Genomic DNA, 9,523 nt, shown 5'->3' on the forward strand with positions numbered 1-9,523 from the left:
CATGCTTGTTGCAGTCCTTCACTTACTGTATGTAGGGCTAGGTACACTTGGTTAGCCTAGCTCTTTATCTGATATGACGTCTATATTAGTGACCAAATAGCATATCACTCATAAACAGATAATCAGATGGGATGTCAAATGACTTATCTGAGTATGTGCAATTGGCATCTAATTTCAGAGTAATTCATTAATGTAATTTTGTATCTTGTTATGTTATTGCAGGATTCATGTTATGTTTTGCTTTGTGGTGTTAATTTCTGTGTGAAATGCTGACATATTAAAGCACTATCAGACAATGGCTTGTGGTTTTTTGAATTACAAATGAACTGCTCTCGTCCAAACGGCATTACTATCCTGGAAATGAAAGCTCACTCATTGTGAATGTCTCATATCAGGTAAAACTAGAGAGAATGAATTAAACTTTGTCATTTTTAATTGCTTCAGTGACAGCTGTCCTTTGGTGATGGAGCTATCCTAATGCACATACTGTGGTTTGTCAATTACTTTCCCAGTGAATAGATTAAAAAGCCACAGAGGATAGGATCATTTCATTAGTCTGGATTAATGCCCCTGGGCAGAACTAGGTATGAACACGTCGCCCCTAAATATGCTGCAAAATGAACAATACTATTTAGCCCATATGAATAGAATGAATTGTGGCAACATCAAATTAAGTTTACGCTCTGTTAATCCTGTCAAACTGCTCGTGCAGCAATATTTGACATGCTAAACCTTTGTCACTCAGTTCCAGGCAAATTGTTGCCATTTGGAGAAGGACGTAATTCTATTCAACGCTTAACTGTATGAAGGGAATTCATATTTGACATAATTTGAGTGCAATTGGACTCCCACATGAACATCTGTCTGTGCTACTCTCTGGAACAGTAGGCTTCCACACCTACAAATTCTCACATTATATTCATTAAGGCAGTTTCTCAAGCTATTTTTACATGTTCGTGTTGTCAGCTGGTACACTTTTCAAACTCTGTTTGGATATTTCCAACCGTTTTCACTGTAACTCAAAGCAGGTCAACTATTACTCGACCTATTGTTTCAATAGAATAAAGAGAATCAAGCCATGAATCAAATGTTCCGTAGAGGGCTATCTAAATGTGACTTGAGGAAGCATTTTCAATTGGACATTTTGACCGTATTAATCAAATTCACATTCTGATCATAGGAATAATGGCCCAATTTAGCGTAATAGTTGCACAGCTGGCTCTGCACTATTATATTTACACATTACACTAAGCAGGGCTGAATCATTCTGATGTAGCATCAATGGTAAGTGTGAAATCGTGTGATCCAAAGCCGACACCTAAGTAAGTATTGACTTTTTTAAGTTAAGGATCCATTGGCTCCTGTAAGTTACATGAGGCTTAAGCGGATTACATGCCTCTCACACATTCCTCTACCCACCGTCTGCGTTATCAAGCCCTCCAATCAGCAGGGACAATGTAGCTGTATTTCCCTGCTACCGTTATGCATTGCCAGCGAGAGGAGAAGAGGCTGAGCCCAGCTCCTTTGTCTGAATATGTTTGGCCCCATTTCAATTACAGGAGAAAAAATAAACCATCTAAACATGTAAATAAAGGTAATTATGATTCATGACCAGTTGATGTATACGGTGCCATGTTTACTTTTAACTACTCTGCTGCTACGCCGCCTTGGATATTCTGGCAATGAAACAATCAGGGTCGGCATGTTTTTCAGCTGGGGGTTAATTTTCAATTGATTTATATCTCTAGAACCACTCCTCTTACCTCTACCGCTAAAGGTGAGATGGAAAGGCAGTGTTTGTGACAGAGATGGACTAGTTGCTACGCAGAGAGAGAGGGATGATGCACTTAAAAAATGCATCACCATTAAATCAAAGCATAACCTTGAATGAGTCAAACTCTGTGCCAACACAGTAACGTGAATTCTGTCCTCAGTGCCACATAGCATGCCGAAGTGTGGGGATGGAACTAACCAGGCACTGGCATTAAGAGATAGTCCTTTACTTTCCCTGACAAAGGCTTATGCTATTTGTTGTACAGTTAAATTCTGAGAAACTATAAAAACAAGACACGGTTTCAATGTCATTCAGCCTATTAAAAGCAAATATTATTGAGTAGTTTGAACATTAAGAGTGCTTGTCACATCTGTTCCGAGAGTAACCGACAACAATTAACTGTTGATGCGTAGGGGATCCAAAGTACAATATCCCAATCTAAACCTCCAAAATCAACACTTGGTGAAACACACAACATACACATCACTGGTTGTCAGTGGCTGGGACTTGAAAGCCTGCTGAAAATGGGACCGTATTGCAGTATAGTAAAGTGCATGGACAATTCCCATGAAGGGGAAGGGATTATGGATTTTGGCCTCTAAGCTGCCTGGATGCCCAGTGAGGATGTATCTGTGCTACAGACTAATCTTCAAACACAAGCAGAAGAAGTGATGAATCATGACTTGGCACCGAGGAGTTCGGCTTGGAATCTGGATCATGTTCTAGTGACAAACTGAGGAAAGGTAGAGAGAAACAGGCACTACTTTGTCACAAAGATGGGCAGAGAAGTTTAGGTTTAAAAAAATGGTTTAACTGGTCATTACTCTAGAGAGAAAGAAATGTTTGAAAAGCACTGGGTTTTGGCATAAAGCCTTTATCAGGTCTTCTCTCTCCATCTGTAAGAGTCGAGATACAAGGCTGGTAAAGTGAACATAATGCTTACAAGAATGGTCAGGAGAGTCTTGTGGTTAATTGTGCTGTGTAAAATATGGGCCTAGGTTTTTATACATCTCATTTGTATTGTTTTAATTTGGCATAAAGCCTAGGTCCATCATGATAAGGATTGACAGTGGAATGGTGACTCCCTACCAATGGATTAATAAAAACGACCAATCTATACAAACAATCTACAATTGTTTCCCATCAAATCCGGACATAGCTTTACTGTACAGCAGATACAGAGATAAGAGCAGTGCATTGTGGTTCTCAGTAAATGCCATGGTTCCTTATCATCAAGCTTAACTGCAGAGAGAAAACTCAATTGGGCAATTGTTAGTGTCTTATCAAGGCAGGAATAGTACATTTGGGGGTCAGGGAATCTGGAGGAGTGTAAACCTCTCTCGTGACAAACAGCTTTTTTCATTTTCATGTTGACCCAGTGTACTGGGAAATAATACAGCGTTTGTTGGTTGCAGAAACAACCCAATTTGCTCAATTATTCGTTAATTGTGACATTTGCTAATGTAGCAGAGACTGTGAGAGGGTAGAGGGAAGTATTTTAACAAAGAACAAGACTGTGACAAGGAAGACACAAGATCTTAATGGAGATTATCCTCAAGTGTGGGGACAGAAGCTGCAGTCGGAGAATGGCACTTGTCAGACAGAAAGAATCAATCAGTTAGGAAGCCTCCGGTCTGATTGAGATCTTCATAAATCGATAACCATTCTCTGAGAGTCTATCCTGATTGAATTTTATTGCAAAAAAAACTCTTTTAACATGATCTATTTTCTTGTGTAGTTTAAGTAGAACCAATTGGTTTGATAAGATCCAGAACGTTGAGACAAGACCAGTTGGGGGAACAGATAAGGTGGAGGACATCAGTAATTATTGGAAATTTTGGAGATAAAGATTCAAATGAGACACTACTAGATTAGCCCAAGCCTGGCCTAGAGCCCTCCAGTGAAGTCAGAGGTCAAGCTATGAACTTCTTAGAGAAAAGAGAAGTTTAAATTAAGTGGAAAGGAGACATATTATGATTTGTGTGAAGAGTATGACAGAGAAGAGCTTTAGGTAGATTTGGTTCTGTGTTCGTAGATTATACTTTGCATAGATTCACATAACACAAAGTTTTTACATCTTTAATGCGAATGACCTCTTTACATAAAAGCAAATAAGTGATTAAACACATATAATTGTTATAAATCCATCGATAATTGATTGATTGATAGATTTTATTTGCCAGTTTAAAAAAAGACATATACACACAGTACCTACAGTACATATTAAACACCTGACAGGGATAACACAACAAAAAGTCAAGGAGTTCTTTCCATTGGGGTGGCGGGTAGCCTAATGGTTAGAGCATTAGGCCAGTAACCAGAAAGGTTGCTGGATCAAATCCCTGAGCTGACAAGGTAAAAATCTGTCTTTCTGCCCCTGAACAAGGCAGTTAACCCACCGTTCCCCGGTAAGCCGTCATTGTAAACAATAATTTGTTCTTGCCTAGTTAAATAAATTGTGGTCCCTTAAAGTGCATGGTGCCAAACATTACATACTGTATAGACACACAAAGATGCATTATAGAGATACACTACCATCCAGAAGGTTGGGGTCACTTTAGAATTGTCCTTGTTTTTTAAAGAAAAGCTACTTTTTTGTCCATTAAAATAACATCAAATTGATCAGAAATACAGTGTAGACATTGTTAATGTTGTAAATGACTATTGTAGCTGGAAAGGGCTGATTTGTTATGGAATATCTACATAGGAATACAGAGGCCCATTATCAGCAAGCATCACTCCTGTGTTCCAACGGCACGTTGTGTTAGCTAATCCAAGTTTTCATTTTAAAAGGCTAATTGATCATTAGAAAACCCTTTTGCAATTATGTTAGCACAGCTGAAAACTGTTGTTCTGATTAAAGAAGCAATACAACTGGCCTTCTTTAGATTAGTTGAGTATCTGGAGCATCAGCATTTGTGGGTTCTACACTGCTCAAATAAATAAAGGGAACACTTAAACAACACAATGCAACGAAGAACAACAAAGAATATCTAGTTAACAGAAGAAAAGAAAGAGAAAATCAGGACAGAAGAAAAAGGATATCAAAGTGAAACAGTTCTCTAAAGACACAGGAGACAATAATACAAGAAACAACACTTCTGTAGCTTGTCAACTATGTGTCTGTCTATCCCTGTTCTCTCCTCTCTGCACAGGCCATACAAACGCTTCACACCGCGTGGCCGCTGCCACTCTAACCTGGTGGTCCCAGCGCGCACGACCCACGTGGAGTTCCAGGTCTCCGGCAGCCTCTGGAACTGCCGGTCTGCAGCCAACAAGGCTGAGTTCATCTCAGCCTATGCTACCCTCCAGTCCCTAGACTTCCTGGCGCTGACGGAAACATGGATTACCACAGATAACACTGCTACTCCTACTGCTCTCTCTTCGTCTGCCCACGTTTTCTCGCATACCCCTAGAGCATCGAGCCAGCGGGGTGGTGGCACTGGAATCCTCATCTCTCCCAAGTGGACATTCTCTCTTTCTCCCCTGACCCATCTGTCTATCTCCTCATTTGAATTCCATGCTGTCACAGTTACCAGCCCTTTCAAGCTTAACATCCTTATCATTTATCGCCCTCCAGGTTCCCTTGGAGAGTTCATCAATGAGCTTGACGCCTTGATTAGTTCCTTTCCTGAGGATGGCTCACCTCTCACAGTTCTGGGTGACTTTAACCTCCCCACGTCTACCTTTGACTCATTCCTCTCTGCCTCCTTCTTTCCACTCCTCTCCTCTTTTGACCTCACCCTCTCACCTTCCCCCCCTACTCACAAGGCAGGCAATACGCTTGACCTCATCTTTACTAGATGCTGTACTTCCACTAATCTCATTGCAACTCCCCTCCAAATCTCCGACCACTACCTTGTATCCTTTTCCCTCTTGCTCTCATCCAACACTTCTCACTCTGCCCCTACTCGGATGGTATTGCGCCGTCCCAACCTTCGCTCTCTCTCTCCGCTACTCTCTCCTCTTCCATCCTATCATCTCTTCCCTCTGCTCAAACCTTCTCCAACCTATCTCCTGATTCTGCCTCCTCAATCCTCCTCTCCTCCCTTTCTGCATCCTTTGATTTTCTCTGTCCCCTATCCTCCAGGCCGGCTCGGTCCTCCCCTCCTGCTCCGTGGCTCGACGACTCACTACGAGCTCACAGAACAAGGCTCCGGGCAGCCGAGCGGAAATGGAGGAAAACTCGCCTCCCCTGCGGACCTGGCATCCTTTCACTCACTCCTCTCTACATTCTCCTCTTCTGTCTCTGCTGCTAAAGCCACTTTCTACCACTCTAAATTCCAAGCATCTGCCTCTAACCCTAGGAAGCTCTTTGCTACCTTCTCCTCCCTCCTGAATCCTCCTCCCCCTCCCCCCCTCCTCCCTCTCTGCGGATGACTTCGTCAACCATTTTGAAAAGAAGGTTGACGATATCCGATCCTCGTTTGCTAAGTCAAACGACACCGCTGGTCCTGCTCACACTGCCCTACCCTGTGCTTTGACCTCTTTCTCCCCTCTCTCTCCAGATGAAATCTCGCGTCTTGTGACGGCCGGCCGCCCAACAACCTGCCCACTTGACCCTATCCCCTCCTCTCTTCTCCAGACCATTTCCGGAGACCTTCTCCCCTTCCTCACCTCGCTCATCAACTCATCCTTGACCGCTGGCTACGTCCCTTCCGTCTTCAAGAGAGCGAGAGTTGCACCCCTTCTGAAAAAAACCTACACTCGATCCCTCCGATGTCAACAACTACAGACCAGTATCCCTTCTTTCTTTTCTCTCCAAAACTCTTGAACGTGCCGTCCTTGGCCAGCTCTCCTGCTATCTCTCTCAGAATGACCTTCTTGATCCTAATCAGTCAGGTTTCAAGACTGGGCATTCAACTGAGACTGCTCTTCTCTGTGTCACGGAGGCTCTCCGCACTGCTAAAGCTAACTCTCTCTCTTCTGCTCTCATCCTTCTAGACCTATCTGCTGCATTTGATACTGTGAACCATCAGATCCTCCTCTCCACCCTCTCCGAGTTGGGCATCTCCGGCGCGGCCCACGCTTGGATTGCGTCCTACCTGACAGGTCGCTCCTACCAGGTGGCGTGGCGAGAATCTGTCTCCGCACCATGCGCTCTCACCACTGGTGTCCCCCAGGGCTCTGTTCTAGGCCCTCTCCTATTCTCGCTATACACCAAGTCACTTGGCTCTGTCATATCCTCACATGGTCTCTCCTACCATTGCTATGCAGACGACACACAATTAATCTTCTCCTTTCCCCCTTCTGATAACCAGGCGGCGAATCGCATCTCTGCATGTCTGTCAGACATATCAGTGTGGATGACGGATCACCAGCTCAAGCTGAACCTCGGCAAGACGGAGCTGCTCTTCCTCCCGGGGAAGGACTGCCCGTTCCATGATCTCGCCATCACGGTTGACAACTCCCTTGTGTCCTCCTCCCAGAGTGCTAAGAACCTTGGCGTGATCCTGGACAACACCCTGTCGTTCTCCACTAACATCAAGGCGGTGACCCGATCCTGTAGGTTCATGCTCTACAACATTCGCAGAGTACGACCCTGCCTCACACAGGAAGCGGCGCAGGTCCTAATCCAGGCACTTGTCATCTCCCGTCTGGATTACTGCAACTCGCTGTTGGCTGGGCTCCCTGCCTGTGCCATTAAACCCCTACAACTCATCCAGAACGCCGCAGCCCGTCTGGTGTTCAACCTTCCCAAGTTCTCTCACGTCACCCCGCTCCTCCGCTCTCTCCACTGGCTTCCAGTTGAAGCTCGCATCCGCTACAAGACCACGGTGATTGCCTACGGAGCTGTGAAGGGAACGGCACCTCCATACCTTCAGGCTCTGATCAGGCCCTACACCCAAACAAGGGCACTGCGTTCATCCACCACTGGCCTGCTGGCCCCCCTACCTCTGAGGAAGCACAGTTCCCGCTCAGCCCAGTCAAAACTGTTCGCTGCTCTGGCACCCCAATGGTGGAACAAGCTCCCTCACGACGCCAGGACAGCGGAGTCAATCACCACCTTCCGGAGACACCTGAAACCCCACCTCTTTAAGGAATACCTAGGATAGGATAAAGTAATCCTTCTAACCCCCCCCCCCCCTTAAAAGATTTAGATGCACTATTGTAAAGTGGTTGTTCCACTGGATATCATAAGGTGAATGCACCATTTTGTAAGTCGCTCTGGATAAGAGCGTCTGCTAAATGACTTAAATGTAAATGTAATGTAAATGTAAATGTAACTCCAAGTCAATCACACTTCTGTGAAATCAAACTGTCCACTTAGGAAGCAACACTGATTGACAATAAATTTCACATGCTGTTGTGAAAATGGAATAGACAACAGGTGTAAATTATAGGCAATTAGCAAGACACCCCCAATAAAGGAGTGGTTCTGCAGGTGGGGACCACAGACCACTTCTCAGTTCCTATCCTTCCTGGCTGATGTTTTGGTCACTTTTGAATGCTGGCGGTGCTTTCACTCTAGTGGTAGCATGAGATGGAGTCTACAACCCACACAAGTGGCTCAGGTAGTGCAGCTCATCCAGGATGGCACATCAATGCGAGCTGTGGCAAGAAGGTTTGCTGTGTCTATCAGCGTAGTGTCCAGAGCATGGAGGCGCTACCAGGAGACAGGCCAGTACATCAGGAGACGTGGAGGAGGCCGTAGGAGGGCAACAACCCAGCAGCAGGACCGCTACCTCCGCCTTTGTGCTAGGAGGAGCAGGAGAAGCACTGCCAGAGCGCTGCAAAATGACCTCCAGTAGGCCACAAATGTGCATGTGTCTGCTCAAACGGTCAGAAACAGACTCCATGAGGGTGGTATGTGGGCCCGACGTCCACAGGTGGGGGTTGTGCTTACAGCCCAACACCGTGCAGGACGTTTGGCATTTGCCAGAGAACACCAAGATTGGCAAATTCGCCACTGGCGCCCTGTGCTCTTCACAGATGAAAGCAGGTTCACACTGAGCACGTGACAGATGTGACAGAGTCTGGAGACGCCGTGGAGAACGTTCTGCTGCCTGCAACATCCTCCAGCATGACCGGTTTGGCGATGGGTCAGTCATGGTGTAGGGTGGCATTTCTTTGGGGGGCCGCACAGCCCTCCATGTGCTCGCCAGAGGTAGCCTGACTGCCATTAGGTACCGAGATGAGATCCTCAGACCCCTTGTGAGACCATATGCTGGTGGGGTTGGCCCTGGGTTCCTCCTAATGCAAGACAATGCTAGACCTCCTGTGGCTGGAGTGTGTCAGCAGTTCCTGCAAGAGGAAGGCATTGATGCTATGGACTGGCCCGCCCGTTCCCCAGACCTGAATCCAATTGAGCACATCTGGGACATCATGTCTCGCTCCATCCACCAACGTCACGTTGCACCACAGGTCTGGGAGGAGATCCCTCAGGAGACCATCCGCCACCTCATCAGGAGCATGCCCAGGCGTTGTATGGAGGACATACAGGCACGTGGAGGCCACACACACTACTGAGCCTCATTTTGACTTGTTTTAAGGACATTACATCAAAGTTGGATCAGCCTGTAGTGTGGTTTTCCACTTTAATTTTGAGTGTGACTCCAAATCCAGACCTCCATGGGTTGAAAAATTGGATTTCCATTGATTATTTTTGTGTGATTTTGTTGTCAGCACATTCAACTATGTAAAGAAAAAAGTATTTAATAAGATTATTTCTTTCATTCAGATCCAGTATGTGTTGTTTAAGTGTTCCCTTTATTTTTTTGAGCAGTATATTACAGTCTCAAAATGGAA

This window comes from Salmo salar, chromosome ssa05 (genome assembly GCF_905237065.1).
Source record: "Salmo salar chromosome ssa05, Ssal_v3.1, whole genome shotgun sequence".
In the NCBI taxonomy this organism is placed as follows: domain Eukaryota; kingdom Metazoa; phylum Chordata; class Actinopteri; order Salmoniformes; family Salmonidae; genus Salmo; species Salmo salar.